This window comes from Lonchura striata, chromosome 16 (assembly GCF_050655825.1).
Source record: "Lonchura striata isolate lonStrDom1 chromosome 16, ASM5065582v1, whole genome shotgun sequence".
Classification (NCBI taxonomy): domain Eukaryota; kingdom Metazoa; phylum Chordata; class Aves; order Passeriformes; family Estrildidae; genus Lonchura; species Lonchura striata.
Window position 1 is genome coordinate 3,945,279 of NC_140718.1, and position 21,630 is coordinate 3,966,908.

Genomic DNA, 21,630 nt, shown 5'->3' on the forward strand with positions numbered 1-21,630 from the left:
TTGACTCCAAATTAGGTAAGCATGAAACGGACTTTAAAGACTGTAGCACATCTGCAGTTTCAAGGGATAGTAAAGCCAGTGCTGCACTCTGAGAAGTAAGTCCACAGTCGGAGTTGTTGATGTCATTTAACTAATTTGCAGCTCATTCTGGTGATGATGATGATGATAGTACCATAGAGCATTTACTTTTGTTTTTCATTCCCCAAATAAAATGGTGCCATTCGGCTTCTGGAGAAAAGAACTCTCAAAGGTGCAGTTTGGCAGTCATGGAGGCCGAGGTGGAGGAGAAACAGATATGCCCTTGGTGGGATGCTCTGGTGGGCTCCACCATTTAAACAAGCTACTTGGATACATAGACTCGGACATTTTCAATAATAAATTGCTGCATTAAATGGTTTTCCAGGCCTTATGCTGGCCAGAAAGCTTTTAAAGCCCATGGGAGATTAGCCTCCATGAGAAGGGCAGCATCAGTTCCTGTGCCAGGTGAGACATAGCGTTCAAAAGCTCAGCTTGTGTCTAGAGAAGCCACCAGCCTAATGTAAGCAAGGCCAGAAAGCTTCTCCAGTCCTGCTGAGCGGCTGTGGCAGAGCTGCTGTGTTTTACAGCAGCTCCATGGCAGAGCAGCAGCTGCAGGAGAGGGCTCAGGACAGGCTTGGGGGGAGCGGGACGGCAGGAAGCGGAGCAAAGCCCCTGCTCTGTGACTGAGGCACTTTGTGCAGAAGCAAACAAAGATGGTGACTTGAAGAGATTCCTGCTGTACTCAAAGTTTGCCTCTGAAGACTGAGAGGTGAGCTTGTCCAGAATCCCAAAAAACATCAGGGAAAAGCTTTTAGGTTAGTTGTGATAAGGCACAAGCGCCCAGTGGGAAAAGAGCCTCTGAAGCAGGCTGTGAGTCATAGGGTGTTTTAGTTTCAAGAAGAGCATAGATTACCAATTAAATACAATTTTAATTTTTATTCGAGAAGAGTAAAAATAATCAACGTTTTTCTGAATTCTAAAACTACATTGAAAAATATAAAACTGCTGTGGGAAAATGAACAAAATATGTGGAGAATTCTCTATGAAAAATATTCCTAAATCTTGCAGTATGAAAACTAAACACAGCAGCTGCTGGTCTCAGAAGCCCGAAGCCCAGCTGCTGCCTGCCCAGCACTGGCTGTGCCCAGACAAGCAGCTCCACCAGTGCTGGTGGTAGCAGCCAGGGACCAGAGCTGAAGCCCAAAGATGCTGCTGGAGTCAGGCCCTGCCCTGGCAGGAGGGCTGCACCTCCTGTCCTGGCTGGACACCAGGGCCAGCACCTTTGGGGGCAGAGGGCTCTGTTGTGGGTGGTGGCAGCATGTCCCCAGCAGTAAGTGATTAATGCAGCTCTGGAAGGGCTGTTGGAAACTGGCTTGGGGAGGGCTGATGACAGGCACAGGTCTCCGTGGCTGAAGTCCTTGTCTGGTCTTGTGAAGCTGCAGAGGCGCTGCTGTGGAGAGAGCAGTGGCTGAGGCCCCAGCTGCCAGTGGCACACAGGGACCCTCGTGCACAGCAGGGCCCAGAGCTGGCAAGGCTCCCCAGCACGGCTGGAGCAGCTGGCACACCTTGGCCCAGCTGCACAGCTGCCCCTCGAGGCCCCGGCGAGCAGGGGACGGCTCTGGGCAGCTCCCTGGCCAGGAGCAGCCCCCGAGTGCCTCTGCCTTTCAGGGGCCATCTCGTCCCCGCTCTTTCTCCTGCCCACCTTGCTGTGCCTCTGCCCTGTGCCCCTGGGGCTGCTCCTGGCCAGGCAGCCTCAGGGGGAGCCAGCACTGGCTGCAGCCCCAGCGGCCCCCCAGGACAAGGCCCAGCAATGAAGAGGCCAAGGAAAGCACTGGGCAGCAGCAGAACCCTCAGCAGAGTGCTTTGGACAGCCATGGACTGGCCACAACTCCACTGCAGCCTGACTGGAAATGTTTCCCATCTACATTAGACTTTTAAAAGAAACTGTTTGAGGGAGAGATGATAAAAACACTCACCGTTTTCTCTTCCAGTAACACCAGATTCCAACACAGGGCAATATGAAGATAAGCTCCAAAAACAGCAGACCTGCAATTAACTGTAGCACACAGTGTGTTTCCCAATAGCAACGACTTCTGAGGCTGTTCTGGGCATCGGGAACAGGTGTTGTGGGGCCGGCTGCATCTGTGGGAGCAATGGGGAGCGTGAGCCCGCGCTGTGCTGCACTGCTGAGCTGGCGGCACGGTGCATACGGCCAGGACGTTCTCTGTTTGCCCAGAGCTGGGGCCTGCAGGCACCTTGCCGCCCCTTGGCACAGGCTGTGCCTCCCAACACAGCCCAGCAGGCCGGGAGGAGAGCCCGGGGCCAGCGCAGCTGCTTGGGCCGTGGCTGCTTGGAGGGACAGGGCCCAAACCCATCCCTGAGCAGCCCCTGCCAGCCCTGGCCCTCCCTGCCCTGGGACAGCTCCCCCAGCCCCAGGGGACAGAGCCAGGCCCTGTCAGGACCCAGTGCAGCCCCTGCCCAGCCGGGAGCCAGGGCTGGCTCTGGCCCTGGGCTGGCAGCAGGGCTCCCGCCCGGGGCTGCTCCTGTGCCTGGGGCCTCTGGGCACTCAGGGCGGCTGCGGGAGCAGCTGCAGCAGGAGGGATGTTGGTGCAGAGTCCCGATTCCCCGGGGCTGCCAACGAGCTCCAGAGGCCTGGAAGCCCAGGCACCTCCAGCTTTGGCTGCTGCCGGGCCGTGCAAGGGCAGGGCCTGGGGGAAGAGCTGCTGCCACACAGCCCCGCCGAGGGCTGAGCCCGGCTGAGCCCGGCACAGCAATCACCTCCTGTGCCTGTGCCCATGCTGGCCATCGCCTTCCTTCCTGCAGCAGAGGTTGGCACTGAGCCACTCCTTCCTCCGGGATGTGCCTCCTTCTGCAGAGATGTTTGGTCCATTACTTGGGAAAGGAAGAGAGACAACTGGATCAGATGGGACTATCCACCATTAAGGGAAGTAGCATTTTCAGGGGGCAATGCTTTTCAAAGTCTTGGTTAAAGATCAGAAAAACATCTGGGATTTGGCACTGGGCCAGGGCCCTCCCTGCCTCAAGCATCTGCCAGGCCTGAGCAGAAGTCATAAGGGCATGGCCCAGGGCGAGGGCACACACGTGCATGATTCTGTCCTGGCACCTGCAGCGATGCCCCCCTGGCCGAGCTCTGGGCTCTGAGCTGGCAGCTCTCACAGGGGGAAAGGCCTTGACCTACCCTCAGCATCTCCCAGAGGCTCCATCCTGAAAGTGGGTTGGGAAGCCAGGTCACTTTCACTAGCAGGGATATCTGCAAAGAAAGGCAGGACAGAGCATATCCTGTAGCAATGTAGGAGATCCTCAGGCTGCACCCAAGGCTCAGCCCCAGGACACAGCCCTGGGCTTGGCCCCTTCCCTCTCTGCTCTTCTCTGTGGCTGCACAGAGCACACGGAAGGACACTCTGGCATTGCACACAGGAAGAAAACTAACAGCTAAATGCCCCTTCCTCCCACTGACTGTGATCCTGTGGGATCACTCAGGGTTTGAGAAGGGAGCAGGGCAGGGTTTCTTAATCTCAACAACCTTCAGGCTCTTAAGGGAATGGCACATGATTGAGCTCTTGCAACATGGACATTGATTGTTCGTTCAGGAATAGGGACATTGAGAATTTGTCTTCAAAATTCTCCAAGGATTTCAAACTGTCTTGTCCTAGGCCTCCCAGATAAGCCATGTCACGATCCAAATCTAGACAGAAACACAGGCCAGAAGCATTTCCATGGTGTTCTGGGGTCTCCCTCTGCCTTTGGGAAATGGGCACTGCAAGGGGTCAGGTTAAGCAGTGGGTGCCAGATGTGAATGGCCACAGCCAAAGCTGCAAAGAAGCCTGGAGAGCCCTGCACTGGCTCCTGGTCACTCTCCACCCTCTTTGCAGGCCCTGTGCTACATCCCTGGAGGGGTTGCTGAACCTGCCTGGGACCCATGGTGGTTCTCTGACTCGCACAGAGGAAACCCTCACTAATTTCCTGAGGAAATGTGCAGCAGGCAGTGCCACAACTATTCCTTCTTGCCTATCTCTGCTCGGTCAGCTCAGACCGGCCATGGAACGGTCAGACCCTCTCACACAGGTCAGGCCCTTGGAGAAGAGCTTCTGCCACACAGCCTCACCAAGGGCTGTGGCCAGCACAGCAATTACCTCCTGTGCCTGTGCCCATGCCTGGAATTGCCTCCCTTCCTTCAGGAAATGCTGCCTTCCATAGAGCGTCTCTGTCCATCCCTTGAGAAAGGAAGAGGCACAGGTGAATCAGATGGAAGCATTACACATCAGGGGGGTGGAAACTTCAGGAGGCAATCCTTCTCAAAGACATGGATAAGGATCAGGAAAAGGCCCAGGCTCCTGGGGCTGTGACAGGGCTCACTCTTTTCCAAACCACCACCCCTCCTGATCTTCTGGGGACTGGGAAATTGCAGGGGACATCAGGGTGTGCATGGCCCATAGCGATATTGGGGCTCCCTGTCAGCTGTTGCCAAATGCCTTCCTGCAGAAGCTGGGGAGAAGCTGCAGCCAGGCCAGCCTGGGAAACAGCCCTGCAGGGCATGAGAGCAGCAGCGGGGCTGCGAGGCTGCCATGGATCCCTTCCCGCTGTGCCAGGCACGGCCTGTGCAGATGTGCAGGGAAAGGCCCCGGCTGCTGCGTCCCAGGGATGGTCTAGGAAATGCACCCACCTTGTCCTGCCCGCAGCATTTCCTTTAGAATTTGCTGCATGTTTTCGGATGTCTCATGGGGTTTTTTGCGTCCTGTAGCTTTGTTCTTTCCTGTTGGAGGACCTTAGAGGAAAATAATTCCATTTCCCAGGAACAGATCCCACAACACCAGTGCTCAGCCTGTGGGATCAGCAGGGACACACTACTCACCCCTGCGATGGGAGATGGGCTTGCGAGCAATATCCACCAAAGGACGAGGGAAAGACCTCCCTGCAGCCACACCTGTAACTCAACAGCCACAGAAGCTTCTGCCATCTCTGCAGATCAGCATGAGCAGCACTGAACTGCAGGAGCAATGAGGGGATGGCGCAGGGCAAGAGCACACATGTGCGTGATTCTGTCCTGGCAACTGCAGCGATGCCCCCCTGGCCGAGCTCTGGGCTCTGAGCTGGCAGCTCTCACAGGGGGAAAGGCCTTGACCTACCCTCAGCATCTCCCAGAGGCTCAATCCTGAAAGTGGGTTGGGAAGCCAGATCACTTTTGCTAGCAGGGATATCTGCAAAGAAAGGCAGGACAGAACATCTCCTGTGGCAATGTAGGAGATCCTCAGGCTGCACCCAAGGCTCAGCCCCAGGACACAGCCCTGGGCTCGGCCCCTTCCTTCTCTGCTCTTCTCTGTGGCTGCACAGAGCACACGGAAGGACACACTGGCATTGCACACAGGAAGAAAACTGACAGCTAAATGCTCCTTCCTCCCACTGATAGTGATCCTGTGGGATCACTCAGGGCTCTAGAAGGGAGCAGGCAAATTTTCCTGAATCCATCTAATTTGTGATGGTCTTAAGGGAAAGGGCAAATGTTTGAGCTCTTGCCACCTTGTCACTGCCTATTCTGACAGGAAAAGAACAGGGAGAACTTGCCTCTAGCATTCTCCAACATTTTCAGGCCTTCATCCAGCAGGGCATCCAGATAATGCAATTTACGATCCCAGTCTAGAAGGGAGCACAGATTGGAAGAATTTCCATGGTGTACTGGGATCCACTTCTGCCTCAGGGAAAGGGCTCTCCAAGGGGGTTGGGGAAGGTCGTGGGAGCCTAATGTGAAAGGACAAGGCTGATGCTGCACAGGGGCCTGGAGAGCTCTGGGCTGGCTCCTGGTCAATCCCCATCCACTTTCCAGGCCCTGTGCAACATTCCTGGAGAGGAAACTGGAGCAGCACGGGGTCCATGGGGATTCTCTCACTTGCACAAAGGAAACTCTCTTCAATCCCTGGGGAAAACTGCAGCAGGCAGTGCTGCAAATATCCCTTCCTAACTCCCTCCCTCCCTCTCTCCTTTCCTACCAACTGCCCATCATCCTTCTGCTGGAACAGCTCCTCTGCCACAACGGGAGATGGCAGAGCTTTTACAGGACATTCTGGAGCCTTGCTCTCCCCCTCTGTCTTTTCCCCACCATGGGCACCCCATGCAGTCGCTCCCAGGTCTAAGGACATGTGTCCCACGGAGGGACCCCAGCAGGACTGCTCAGTACCCAAGTGCCCTGAGCATAATAATTCCTCTGGGCTGTGTTGGCTCTGTCCGGGCTGTGCCCGCATTGCCAAGCAGCAGAGAGGGCAGCTCAAGACTCAGCAGGTTGCAGGCCCAGAGGCACAGCAATTACCTCCTGTGACTGTGCCCGGCAGCACCTCCCTTCCTGAAGCAGAGGCTGCCAGTGAGCCACTGCTTCCTTTGGGAAATGCCACCTTCAGCCCAGCTTCTACATCCACTTCTGGAGAAAAGACAAGACACAGGTGGGGCTGTTCCACATAGTGGAGATGGCATCTTCAGGAGGCAATGCTTGTCAAAGGCAAGCATGGTTAAGGATCAGGAAATCCCTATAAAATTTCTGGGTAGGCTATGAGCCACTCCCTCCTCCAAACCGCCACCTCTCCTAATCTGCCTTGAGACTGGGAAATTGCAGAGGATATCAGGATGGACATGGGCTGTGGTGGAATTTGGGCTCCCTGTCAGCTGTTGCCAAATGCCTTCCTGCAGAAGCTGGGGAGAAGCTGCAGACAGGCCAGCCTGGGAAACAGCCCTGCAGGGCATGAGAGCAGCAGCAGCGGGGCTGCGAGGCTGCCATGGATCCCTTCCCGCTGTGCCAGGCACGGCCTGTTCAGATGTGCAGGGGAAGCCCCTGGATGCTGCGTCCCAGTGGAAGGCCAAGGAAATACACCTACCTTGTCCTTCCCGCAGCATTTCCTTTAGAATTTGCTGCATGTTTTCGGATGTCTCATGGGGTTTTTTGCGTCCTGTAGCTTTGTTCTTTCCTGTTGGAGGGCCTTAGACCAAAACAATGTCATTTTCCAGGAACAGATCCCACAACACCAGTGCCCAGCCTGTGGGATCAGCAGGGACACACTACTCACCCCTGCGATGGGAGCTGGGCTTGCGAGCAACATCCACCAAAGGACGAGGGAAAGTCCTCCCTGCAGCCACACCTGTAACTCAACAGCCACAGAAGCTTCTGCCATCTCTGCAGATTGGCACGGGCAGCACTGAGCCGCAGGAGCGGTGAGAGGATGACCCAGAGCGAGGGCACACATGTGTGTGATTCTGTCCTGGCACCTGCAGCGATGCCCCCCTGGCGGAGCTCTGGGCTCTGAGCTGGCAGCTCTCACAGGGGGAAAGGCCTTGACCTACCCTCAGCATCTCCCAGAGGCTCAGTAATGGGTATGGGTGGGGAAGCTGAAGCACCTTCACCAACAGGTTCAGCTGCAAAGAAAGGCAGGACAGAACATCTCCTGTGGCAATGTCGGAGATCCTCAGGCTGCACCCAAGGCTCAGCCCCGGGGCACAGCCCTGGGCTCAGCCCCTTCCCTCTCTGCTCTTCTCTGTGGCTGCACAGAGCACATGGAAGGACACTCTGGCATTGCACACATGGGAGGAAGATGAACATCTAAATGCTCCTTCCTTCCACTGACAGTGATCCTGTGGGATCACTCAGGGCTCTAGAAGGGGAGCAGGGAAAAGTTTTCAGCATTCTTCAACCCTTAACAAAAATGGCACATGTGAGTTCTTGCCACATTGATACTGATTATGCTGTCAGGAAAAAGGGAAATGCAGAACTTGCCTTCAGCATTTTCCAAGATCTTCATCGTGTCATTCACCAGCACATACAAGTCATTCAAGTCGCGATCCAAATCTAGAGGGAAGCAGAGACCAGACCCATTTCCATTGTGCTGGGATCCCCTTTTGCCTCTGGGAACTGGGCACTGCAAGGGGATCAATAAGGCTGTGGAAGCCAGGTGGCAATGGGCAAGGCCAAAGATACACAGGGGCCTGGGGAGCTCTGGGCTGGCTCCTGGTCACCCTCCACCCTCTTTCCCTGTCCTGTGTAACATCCCTGGAGAGGAAAATGGGGCTGCCCAGGGCCCATGGGGGCTCTATCCCTCCCACAGTGGAAACCCTCCCTAAAGCCCATGGGAAAACCATCCCCAGCACTTCCCAGGGAGCAGGGAGCGCTGTCCTGGGATAGGGCAGCCAGGCTGCCGGCTCACCTGCTCCCCGCGCTTGCAGAGGAGCAGCCTGGGCAGCCCTGGCAGGCAGGGCCATGGCCAGGAGGAGCAGGAGGAGGAGGCGCAGAGCAAGGGCCATGGTGCCTTGCCCTGTGCCAGTCCCGCCGCTCTCGCTGCCACCACTGTCCTGACACCGCTGTCCCAATGTCAGCACCACTGCTGCCACCGCCGCTGCTGCCGCAGCAGTTGTGCTCCAGGACTGCCTGCTCGGGCCTCGTGGTGCTGTGCAGCCACGGGGCTCTGGGACCTCTGTGACCTCAGAGCCTGCTGTGACCTCAGCCTGCTGTGACCCCAGAGCCCTCTGTGACCTCAGCCTGCTGTGACCCAGAGCCCTCTGTGACCTCATGCTCTTAGCTGTACCCCCAGAGTGTACCCCCTTCTGTACAAATGAACTGCCCTGACTGTAAAGGTTTTGCTTCATCCAAGGGCCATTGCTCAGAAAAACCTTCAGGGACACAGGGTTTTGTTTGGGTGGAGGCAGCAACTGCAGAGCAACAAGCTGGTAATGCAGCTGTGACAGGGACATCAGGCATGGGCATGGAGATGGAAAGTGAGGGCAGATGTGTCCCTGACTGAGTTGTTTGGCCGTTCTTGGAATTCTTTGCCCCATTCAGAGGGGCATCTGCTGGGAGAAGAGCTAGCCAAGGCTCCAGTTGCAGCTGGTACGCTGTCCTGGGGCGACTTTATGATGTTTCTATCCCATTTGTCAGTTCAGCCCAGAAATAAGTTTTGCACCTTTAGGACTGGTTCCAAGAGTGAAGGGGCGGAGGGTGAGAAGAAGCGCAGAGTTTGTTGTCAGAAACTGCACTTGCTTCCCCACATCCTTCTCCTGGACTCTGCTGTCTGCAGACAGACAAGACAGCAGGATAGAGCTCTCCTTTGCTTTTTAGTTAGTATTTAGCTAGCTGAGGACGGGAATTTCTCTGGACTGTGGTTTTCCTTTTTTTGTGAACTGTTTCAACCTGCTCTGGACTGAGCTCCCAGAAGAGCCCCAGCAGCTCACACCTGTGGCCCACCAGGCTGGGCCTGGGCAGCAGATTCCCAGAGGAACCCCTTTAGGGTGTATCTTAACACACTCGAAAGCGCTGGTGGGCTATGGTGGTAGTGAAACTAAAAGAGAGCTTGTTAAATTTTCTACGCAGTGGTGGCCACTCTATAGACTTGATGGGGGGTTGAAATGGCCAGCAAATGGTACTTTAGACTATGAGACTTTATTACAGTTAATGCTTTTCTTTAGGCGTGAACAAAAGTGGCAAGAAGTAACTTATGCTGATATGTTTTTCAGTCTTTGAAATCACCCTGAGTGGCAAAGGGACTGTGGGATTAGGCCACCGTCTGATCCACTGGTACTGGCTCTTGGAAAGGATAATAAAGCTAACAAGGAAAAGCTCAAATGGTGTTGCAGCACATGTTCAATAAATCAAAGATGCTCACACCCAAGTAAAGTGTTTCCAACAGAGATCTTAGAACATGAGACAGTAGAGGCACTTTTACCACCGCCTAGAAACCAGGAAGGGAGGGGGGTAGAGGAGAGGGTGGGGGAACGAGTGAAGTCAGAACCCTCAGCAACTTCAGCCTTCCCTAACCTATCCTCTGGTTCGTCTGCCCTGGAAAAAACAGTAATTAAAGTAGGAGTTTCCCCACCAACTCCTAGATCAGGGGAACCCTCGAGGTTTTATCCACCATTGCCCAGTAGTGATAGTGAATGGGATGAATCTGAACCAAGTCCCAAGCCTTCCCCACAAGGTCCAATAGTGTCAAGGACCAGAAGGCAAACCTGAATGAACCCACCCCCACAAACAACTAGAAAGCAAACTAAAGGAGTCATACAAGCACCCTTAAGGCAAGCTATAGCCTCTGATAAGGGAGCAAGGGATAATTAAGGTCCCCTTTTTCTCAATGGATTTAGAGGCTTGGGAAAAGACTGCTAAGGGTTATCGAAATGACCTGATAGGCGTTGCCAAAAGGTTAAAGTTTATGGTTAAGCAGCATTTACCTGATTGGGCAGACATGCAGTTACTACTTGATGCTTTAACAGAAACAGAGAAGCATTTGGTTTTAAAGGTGTCCAATGACTTAGCTGAGGATGCTTGCGTATCAACACAAGAGGATATTAAAGATGTATTTCCTCTTCAGGACCCAATGTGGGATCCTAATGAACCTGATCAATTAGCACAGCTTAAGGGATATCAAGACTTTCTAGTGAAAGGGCTAGAACGAGCAATTCCTAAGACAATAAATTGGTCAGCTTTATATGCTGTTAAACAAGGTCCCTCTCAAACACCCTCTGATTTTTTAGATCATCTACGGGATGCGATGTGGCAATATACCACCTTGGACCCTGGATTGGAGGAAGGAATACAACAACTAATAAATTTTTTTTTAGGACAATCCACAGGAGATATCAGGTGGAAACTTCAGAAGATCCGGGGCCCAAATAGCCGAGACTTGGAGACTCTATTGGATGAAGCATGGAGAGTCTTTAGTAACCAGAAGGAAGGATATAAACAAGGGATGAAGAAATTAGTAGCAGTAGTAAGGGAGGAAGGAAAGGAGAAATGCGAGCAAGACCTGCCAAGACAAGGACCACCCCGACTGGGAAAAGATCAGTGTGCATTTTGCAGGAAATTTGGACACTGGAAGAACCAGTGGCCAGAATGAAGAAGGGGTGATGAACAGAGAAAAAGTGATCGAGGGGGAGGAAGGGTGGTTGCTCATGCAAAGGAGGACTGAGGAGGACCGGAGGGCCCTACCCTAGGGGACTCTCTGGTTATAGTTAAACTAGGGAATAAAGAAAAGGAAGTGGAATTTTTAGTGGACACAGGGGCAACATTTTCAATGTTGAATAAGGCCCTAATACCTCTAACAAATGATTATGTTATGTTAAAGGGGGCTACTGGCCAATCTGAAAGAGCATATTTTTGCAAACCATTAAAATATAAATTGGGAAAGCAATGGGGAATTCACCGGTTTTTATATATGCCTAATGCCCCATCTGCACTTTTGGGCAGGGATCTGCTAGAGCAGCTGGATGCAAAAATAATATTTAAAAATTGAGAAATTATCTTGGAGGTAAAGGACCAACAATACATGGAGTTGTTGAGCCTAATGTTAATAACCAAAGAACTGGAGACTGTAAGTGAAGAAGAGAAAAACTTCAAGAAAATAATGGATCAAGTATTCCCTGGGGTATGGGCTTCTAATATACCAGGGCGAGCAAAGAATGCATTACCTATACATATCAAGCTTAAGGAAGGAGAACGGGTAGTGAGGGTTAAACAATACCCCCTGAAAAAAGAAGATAGAGAAGGGATTAGCCCAATTATTGAAAATTTTTTGCAAATAAGACCGTTAAAAGAGTGTCAATCTGATTTTCATACTCGCATTTTGCCAGTAAAGAAGCCTGATGGGTCATATAGATTAGTACAAGATTTAAGGGTTGTTAAGAGAGTAACTGAAGACTTGTATCCAGTAGTTCCTAACCCTTACACCTTGTTAACTTGTTTAACACCTGAACTAACATGGTTTAAAGTTTTAGATTTAAAGGATGCTTTCTTTTGCCTCCCTCTCCAGGAAGCCAGCCAGAAAATTTTTGCATTTGAATGGGAGAACCCCAAAACTGGACAAAGGAACCAGCTCACATGGTGTGTATTACCACAGGGATACAGGAACTCTCCTACTATATTTGGGGAACAGCTTGCCAAGGACTTAGAATCTTGGGAACCTCCACCAGGAGAAGGACAGTTGCTCCAGTACGTGGATGATCTCCTGATAGCCACCCAGACCCAGGAGTGGACGGTAAGCCTCCTAAACTTTTTGGGCCTGCAGGGGTATCAAGTATTCCAGAAGAAAGCCCAGATGGTGAGGCAAACAGTCATTTCCCTCGGTTATAAAGTGAGCGCTGGACAAAGGACCTTGGGCCAGGATCGCAAAGAAGCAATATGTCAGACCCCAAGACCTCAGACAGTGAAAGGACTGAGAACCTTTTAGGCATGACGGGGTGGTGCAGACTATGGATTTATAACTATGGGTTACTTGTTAAACCTCTGTATGCCCTGATCACAGAAGAGAGCAGAGATCTCCAGTGGACAAAAGAAGCAACCCAAGCCTTTGACCAACTAAAGAAGGCCCTCATGTCAGCTCCAGCCTTAGCACTTCCAGACGTGAGTGAACCATTTTTCCTGTTTTTCCACGAAAAACAAGGGGCCACCTTGGGAATACTAGCACAGAACTTAGGCCCATACCAGAGAGCAGTGTCTTATCTCTCCAAACAGCTGGATACGGCAGCTAAGGGATGGCCAGGGTGTCTCAGAGCTGTTGCAGCAGTGGCAGTGAACATCCAAGAAGCACGCAAATTCACCCTAGGTCAGAAGATGACTGTGCTAGTATCCCACACAGTGTCTGCAGTCCTTGAGGCAGAAGGGGGGCATTGGCTCTCTCCACAGAGGTTTCTGAAGTACCAAGCTGTACTAGTAGAACAGGATGATGTTGAAATTGTGGTAACTAAGATTGTGAATCCAGCTTCCTTTCTCAGTGGGGGTATGGGAGAACCAGTGATCCATGACTGTCTGGAGACCATTGAGGCCACCAACTCCAGCTGCCTGGATCTGAAGGACATCCCACTCAAAGGTGCTGAGACTTGGTTTACTGATGGAAGCAGCTATGTCATCAGTGGAAAAAGGCATGCTGGGTATGCGGTTACCACAAGCAGAGAGGTCATAGAGTCTGGACCTTTATCAGCAAACACCTCTGCACAGAAGGCTGAAATAATCACCTTAACTCGAGCCTTAGAGATGGTAAAAGGAAGAGAGATTAACCTTTACACGGACTCGAGGTATGCATTCGGGGTGGTTCATGCACATGGAGCCATTTGGAAAGAGAGAGGACTGTTGAATTTGCAAGGGATGAATATTAAGCATGCACAAGAGATCCTGACACTACTAGATGCAGTGCAACTGCCTGAGAAGGTAGCCATCATGCACATTAAGGCACACCAAAGAGTGAGCTCTGAATTGGAAGAAGGGAACATGCTGGTGGACAGAGAGGCAAAAGACGCAGCCAAAGGTGAGGCATTTGAGGAGACAGTGGAGGCAACATTGATCCCAGATGGAAAGATTTCTACTGAAGGTAAGCCAGTGTACAATAAAAAGGATAAGAAACTTATTAAGGCAGAAAAAGCAAATTATAATCAAGAAGGATAGGCTGTAACAGAGGAAGGGAGACTTGTAGTGCCCTCCTATTTGTTGTGGTCATTAGTGCAAAAAGAACATGAAAAAACACACTGGGGAATAGATGCCCTGTATAACCATCTGAAAAGAAAAATTATAGGTAGGAAATTACAGGGCACAATAATACAAGTAACTCATCAGCATAGCCTTTGCCTCCAAACTAATCCTAAAAACATCCCAAGGCCTAAAGTTGGACAAATTGGGAAAGGTTGCGGACCTGGGCAGCAGTGGCAAATCGATTTTACAGAATTACCCAGGAAGGGGGGATATCATTATCTCCTGGTATTGACTGATACCTTTTCAGGTTGGCCAGAAGCCTTTTCTACTAGGACTGCTAAAGCACGAGAGGTAGCCAAAGCACTGTTGCAAGAAATAATACCAAGGGTTGGAGTTCCAGCCACCATCTCCTCAGATAGAGGGCCGCATTTTATCTCCAAAATTGTGCAACAAATTAGCCATCACCTGGGGATAGATTGGGAGCTGCATACCCCATATCATCCTCAATCGAGTGGCCAAGTGGAAAAGATGAATCATTTGATTAAACAACAGATTGTAAGGTTGGGACAAGAGGCAAACCTACCTTGGCCCCAGGCTCTCCCATTAGCATTATTCTGAATTTGGACAAAACCAAGAACAAAAGAAAAGTTGAGCCCCTTTGAAATATTATATGGGAGACCATATGCAGTTCAAGAAGGAATCACACCAACACAAGTAGGAAACCCTACATAGATATATGGTAGCCTTGAACAAACAATTAAGGGAAATTGAAAAATATGTGGCTGGAGCTCAAACCAGAGAATTAGATGGACCAGTACACGATGTAAAATCTGGGGATTATGTATATGTTAAGTCTTTTGCAGAAAAAAGCCTGGAATACAGTAGGAAGAACCCTACCAGGTGCTCCTCACTGCCTTTACTGCAATCAAGATCAAAGAACAGAAGGCCTGCATCCATCACTCCCGAGTGAAGAAAGTCCCTGAGGGAGTCTGGAAAGTGACACCAGGTGACAACGAGCTGAGGTTGAAGCTCACCCACAACAGCGAATAAATGGACCTATAGAAATGATGGACATGATGGAGAAGGTCGTAACTATTATAACAATGTCTGTGATTCATTGCTGATAACATGACCTGTTCCCCCTCGGTAGCTTCAATGGACTTATTCTTCATTGTACCTGTTCCCCCTCAATGACTTCAATAGACTTTCAGTGTCTTTTGCCTGTTCCCCCCTTAGACAGAGGACCATAAAAGACCCCTGAGATAGCCAAGATTTTGAGATTCTCCCCAACGCAAGAAAATGGATTGTCATTGTCTGGACCAGAGACGATTTTGTCTGCCTTGGTACCTATAATCCCCTTTCCCCTCCTTTTCATTCTATCCTTTATTTCCTTTCTGTCCCCTCTATTGCATTTGCTCTTGGCACTCAATAATAAAGGTGCATTTGTTGTGATTAAACTGATGGGTCCCTGCTGTTTGCCTTTTTACACTTTGGGGATTGGCAAACGAGCCATCACAACACCTTGCTCCTCCAAGCGGATTTTGACACTCCCTCACGGGATTGGGACCTGCTGGCAGGGTCCCTTCCTACCCCAATAGTTCCGTGATTCTGTCAGGGACTTGCTTCCCTTTCCTTCTTCCCTCTGCTTCCAGCTGTGAATGTGCCAGAAAATGCCCAGCAAATCCACCTTTGCTGTGTGCTCTGGGAGCTCACACAGCTGCTGCACCTTGTCCCCTGCCCTGCACAGCTCCTCGGGAGGCACTGCAGGAGCAGCACCCTGGCAGCCTCAGGAATACCCCTCTGGGATCCATGGCACACACTCCCAGGGGCTGGAATTCCAGTTTCCAGCCAGGAAAAGATGTTCCTGCCCTTGAAGGCAAAGCTCTTAACAAGGAGCCAGAAACCAAGTGGAGCAAGATCCTACAGGGACATTTCACTGCCAGCCTTCATAACTTCACCCATGGCTGTAGCTCATGGATTGGGAATGAAATCAGGGCAGGGCCTTAGGAGGGAGCTGCCCTGGCTCAAGGGAGACACTGAGAGAGAAACAGAGCAGGCAAAGAAAGGCAGGAGAGAAAGAAGGACACAAACACAATCAGCTGAGAAGATGGCACTCTGAAAAACAAACTGCAAGTGACTGAAAAGGAATGGGATGGAAAGAAATATTTTTTTAACTTGTATTTCCAATCAAAATCCAATTTCCTCCCTTTCTCACCAACCTCCTCCTGGTGTCATTCAGCAGGGATGTCAGAATGTTCTTCATTCTGAGTGGATGTTCCAGGCTGCAGCCACAAGGAAACAGGGAATGGGGATTTTCCTGCTCCTGGGGAGTTTGACATCCTCAGCTGAGGAGAGGAGGCACCAGAAGGAAAGGACAGCTGGGCTTCACCCTTCCACAGGAATGAAGACGGGGGGAATCTCTGATCATGTCTGCAGCTGCTCCCACAGGGATGTGAGGGCTGATGACTGCTGCAAAGTTCGCATGGCCCTGAAGAGTAGATGGTGTGCAGAAAGCAGGATATTGAAACTGCTTGGTATGTAGAAGTAGATAGAGAAGAACAAAGGGGTACTAAGCTGTTCTAACTGCAAGGCCAGCTGGACAGGCATGTATCGATCATAAAGATACTTTTAAGATAATAGTACAAGTCACATAGCAACCAATCATGAGCTTGGCTTTTGCAATATGTATGAGCTAATTAACGAACATATATAAACTGTGTAATCTGTTACAATAAACTGAGACTTGATGATCATGATATCATGAGTCTTGTCTCCCGCGGCATCCCTCCTACAACTGGCGCCCGAAAGCAGGGACCTGATCCGAGCCTAAGGCGAGAGAGGTGCTGCGTTGGGGTTCGGGTCCTGCAGCTGGAAGGACGGCGAAAGAGCCGATACTCTCTGCTCCACGCCCTGAGTGACCGCAGCGGCGGGCTCAGCCGATACGTGCTGCCGAAGCCTGAAGGAGCCAGCAACGGTACCGACGTAATCATGGAAAGCCAAGCAGCATATGATTTGTTTAGTGCTTCTCTTAGAAAAAGGCAGATTAGGGGGATTGACTTAGATAAGGATCTCCCTTCACTATTGCATCATGCTGATTCTTACGGCTTTTTCATTAACCCCCATAGTGTTCATAAACTTTCAGAATGGAGAAGATATAGGGATAAGTTGTGGGAATTAGGGTTAGATGAGGATAAACCAGGCAAGAAAATGAGTAAACTTTGGAGAGTGGTTGATAACAAATTGCTAATGTGTCAGGCAGAAAAGAGGGCAGTGGAAGCGATACGGACAGCTCTGGAGAAAAATAAGGAATGTGAACCCTCGCTTCTCTCCAGTGAGCCAAACCCTCTGGTTCTCACAAATTTTCCCATTCCCATCTCTGCTTCTGAAATGCCTGTACCTCCCATAGACACTAGTAGCATTGAGGTGCTGGAAATTGAGATCCAAATTGCTTTATGCAACGGGACTGGGATCCCAAATTCACTTTTTGTGAACGGGAATCAGGTAGAACGGAGCGGGCGCGGGGCCAGACAGAGCGAGGCCGGCCAGCACCGAGCCGGAGGCGAGCCCGGGGCGGAGCGGACATCAGCCGAGAGACGGAAGGCTCCTTGCTGCCGAGCAGCAGCGCAAGGGGGGAGAGGGGCGTTCCTGGGGCTCAGCTGCGCTGGAGTCGGAGCAGGCGGGGCGCGGCCGTGGCGGGGGTGTCTCTTCTCCCATCCACAAGGTGACACAACAAGGACGGGAGCGAGGCGGCGCCGCCCCTCATCTCCCCGCAGCGCCCAGCAATGGCGGCGGAGATGGCAGCACAGTCCTGGTTGCCATGGCAGCGACAACGCCGAGAGCAGCAGCGCCACCGATGGCGGGATCGCAACACTACAGCAAAAATTTCAACAGCATCTTCCCAATTTCTTACAAGAGTCAGAAGACGTAATAAAAAAGTACAGCAGGACTGAGTGTTTTCCAAGATACCCAGAAGGATGAACATTATGTGAATCAATGTTATTTCAAATATGATATAGATAAAAATCACTATATAAAGATAGAAATGTTAGTAATGATTTAATTACCAAAAATGTCTCTGAAAACAAAGAGTTGAGAAAATGTCATCTGATGGAATTTTAGTATTGAATTTGTAATCTCTGTCTTTGGGTTTTTATAGATAATAATATAAGTAATAATGATTTTTAAGTTTTATAGATAATACGATAAATAGTGATTGTTAGGTTTTTGTAGGTAATGATAAGTAGTGATTGTTACTAATGTTATATGAGTGCTTTAAAACGATTGTCTTAACCTATTTTAAACATTTCTTGTTAATAGGTTGATCATAAAATGTGAGTTGTCTGATTTTTGTGATAAGAATTATTATTAAGGTATTAAGGTATTAAGGTGTTGTTATAGTATTTACAGTCAGTTTTCATATGTTTTATTGTCTCTTTAGGTGATTGATTACAAGATGTTTTTTCAGGATCCTGTGTTTTTGATTTTTTAACTACTCATGTGTTTTCTTTATCCAATCTTTTATACAGCTGCAATTCATCTTCCTTTAAAAATTCATTGTCCAAATTTTAATTCAAAATTTCAGTCTTCAAATTTTCAGATTTCTAAAGAAAGGGTTTGTTACATTTAGAGAATTTTTGTCTTGAAAGAGATTTTGGACAAGTTCAATTATTTGATAGTTTGATACATTTTTAATAATAAGGTTTTTTACTTATAACTGTTATTTCTAGGACTTTTGTTTTGTAATGTGTTAAAACATATCCTCCAATTAGAGTTTGAGCTCTGGCCAAGCTCTGGCTCTACCTGGATGGTGTGATTGACCCAGGTGTTTTCTGCATCAAAAAGTATTCAAGTCCTTTTGGCTTAACAATTTGACCATATAGGGCAGCTGAGCCTCAAAGGGAGTTTTGGAGAGACATGATCCGGACATGTTTTATCCAAATCTCTGTTGTTTTAAGGTTTATCAGCTGCTTCAGACTCTGGGATGACAATTTGATAGTGTAACACTTAGTAACTGTGATTTTATATGTAATATTAATTGTGTATTATCTGATTGATTTTTATTTGTTGTTAGTTTCTTTACTATATGCATTGTTTTGTTCTTGATGTTTTTTTCATGTTTATAACAAAGATGTTGATATTTCCATTTCTTCATGCAAATTTTAGGAAACAGAATTGAGAGAGGACCCTCCAGTCCCTGTGGGGGGTGTTGAGTTTGTTTGTGTTTTAGCAGGTGCAGAATCTGGATAGATTTCAGTGAAGAATTATAAACTTATCAATTTCAAGAGAACACTAATCTCTCCACAAGTGAATCAGAGGATGCACAGCAAAAGTGGATTGTGCAAAGATTTGTGTTTCACCCACAGAAGATTGTAGACTTTGGGTTTTTTCATAAGTGTGTTTTTAATTATGTTATAGACTTTTTTACTAAGTTTTAATGAGTTTTAGTAATGCCTGTGATTTTTCTGTTCATTTTGCCATTGCTTTTCCATGGCAAAAGAAAAAGAGGGACAATCAATTAGATAATCAAAAGCATAACATTAAGTTTATCATAAATATAGTTTGTATTTAGAATTAAGTTTGTTCCTTTCATGTTAAACAGAGCAATCAAGAACATGAGAAATATGAAGTGGGGTGCACTTCTGTAATACTAACCTCATTTTTCACCCCACGAGTTGCTTCAGTGCAAGCTCTCACACAATTAAAAATCCTAGCCTACTGGACAGAAAAATAAATTAATATTTCATCTAAAATGTTAAGTGAGCTTGCCACAAATATAGGTAGTATCTGTCATGCAGTTCTGCAAAACAGAGCAGCTGCCACTAATTTACTTCTTCTAGCCCAAGGTCATAGTTGTGAAGAATTTGAAGGAATGTGCTGTATGAACTTATCTGATCACTCTACATCTATCCATAAGCAAATACGAAAATTAACCGAGCTAACTCAACAATTAAAGGTGGAAGACAGATTGAGTCTAGAAGGTTGTCTGAAAGGATTAGAGATCAGACCATAGTTAAGAGACATTATCAAATACGGCATAATAGTTCTAAGCATAATTGTGATGCTTTTGCTTGTTTTGCCCTGTGTGTTTACTTGCTTGCAAGGCTTAATGCAGCAGCTTTTGCAAAAAATGCTGAATGCACGCCTTCTTGTACAAAAGGAAAACGGGGGAGATGAAGAGAGCCTGACAGAGGAATGGTTGAACGACAAGGGACATGATACTGTAAAATTAATCCAAATAGGGAGGGCTACGTGACTGCTGCAAAGTTCGCATGGCCCTGAAGAGTAGATGGTGTGCAGAAAGCAGGATATTGAAACTGCTTGGTATGTAGAAATAGATAGAGAAGAACAAAGGGGTACTAAGCTGTTCTAACTGCAAGGCCAGCTGGACAGGCAAGTATCGATCACAAAGATACTTTTAAGATAATAGTACAAGTCACATAGCAACCACTCATGAGCTCGGCTTTTACAATATGTATGAGCTAATTAACAAACATATATAAACTGTGTAATCTGTTACAATAAACTGAGACTTGATGATCATGATATCATGAGTCTTGTCTCCTGCGGCATTCCCTCTAACACTGGAGGGGTTTTGGGAGGGGTCTGGGGGTTCCTGGAAGGGTCCTGGAAATGGTCTGGGGGGTCTCAGGGGACATCCTGGGCTGGGCTCGATTTGGGTCTGGGGGCTCTCAGGGGGTTCTGGGCCAACCTTGGGGGTCTCTGGGGGGGTTTGGGGTTCCTGGAGGGGGTCCTGGGGAGATTTGGGGGTCCCGGGGGGTCCCAGGCCCACCCTGAGCCGGGGTCGGGGGGTTTGGGGGAGGAGCACAACAGGTGTTCCCCCTGCCCCGATTTTGGGGGTCTCCCATGGTGCCCCCTCCCCAAAAAGCTCCGAGGGCCCCTGAAGTGGCTCCTGTTCCACCGGGCGGTGCCCCTGTCCCAGGACAGCCCCCAGTGAGTCTGGCAGGCTCTGGGGGGTTTGGGGGGATTTTGATGGTGGTTTTGGGCTTTGGATGATTTTGTTGGGAGTTTAGGGGGAAATATTGGGGTTTTGGAGAGAATTACTGGGTTTTCGGGGGGGTTACAGGGTTTTTCGGGGTTTAGTGGCTTTGGGGACATTGGATTTTGAGGGATTTTTTTAGGATTTTGGGGATGTTGTTTTCTGGAGGGTTTATTGAAGTTTTTGGCAATTTTTTGGAAGGTTGATGGCTTTCACTGGGTTTTTTTTGGAGTCTTTGTGGTTTTGGAGGGTTTTATTGGTTTTTTGGGGTGTTTAAGAAGAAATTTGGGGGGGCTTTGCAGTTGTCCCAGGGTGTGGGGAAGGGCTGAGAGGCACCAAAATCTCTTTTAAACCCCTGAAAGTCCAAATAAAACTCACAAAATCCCAATTAAATCTCACAAAAACTTCATTAGAACACCCCAGAATCCCAATAAAACCCCACAAAATCCCAATTAAACCCCACAAATCCCCCCAGAAATGTACCCAAAACCACAAGAAAATCCCAAGACCCAAAGAAATTCTTGCAACACCCCAAAACCCCACAAAATCCCCCAAAATCCCACCATAAAAAAACCCCAAACAAAACCAAAAACCAAATCCACAGAGAATACCATTAAATCCCCCCAAAAGAACCAATAAAATGCCCAAAATTCCAGAGTTCCACAAAATATTTAGTTATTACAAAATACACACACCAGCACTGTGAGCTGCACCCCCCCCCCCCCTCCCCACGTATTTTCGGTTACACCAGAGCCAGGTTTTCTGGCCAATGCCTCATTTAGAATCCAATACATGTGGCTGGTCTGGAGATGGGATGTCCCAAAAGGCGATACTGGAACACCTGGGGGCTGATCATGCTGGTAGCGACCCAAGATTGGGATCGCTGGAGTCCTCCGGGCTGATACATCTGAATGCCACGGTTCCCATAACCTCATCAGGAAAAACTGTCCACACCTGCACCTGGATTGTTCAACCCTGGCTCAGAGAAAAGAACTTTATGAAGATGTGGGACTCTAAATAGAAAGAAAAGGCAGATGACTGAAATCCTGGCCTCGGGCAGAAAATTTCTGTCCTGGGTTGTAAGATAAGCTTGTATTCTATTTGCCATCTGTTGAAGGCAAACCTGTTGGGCAGGTTTTGTTATCTTTTCCAAGAACCGGTTTTGCTCCTA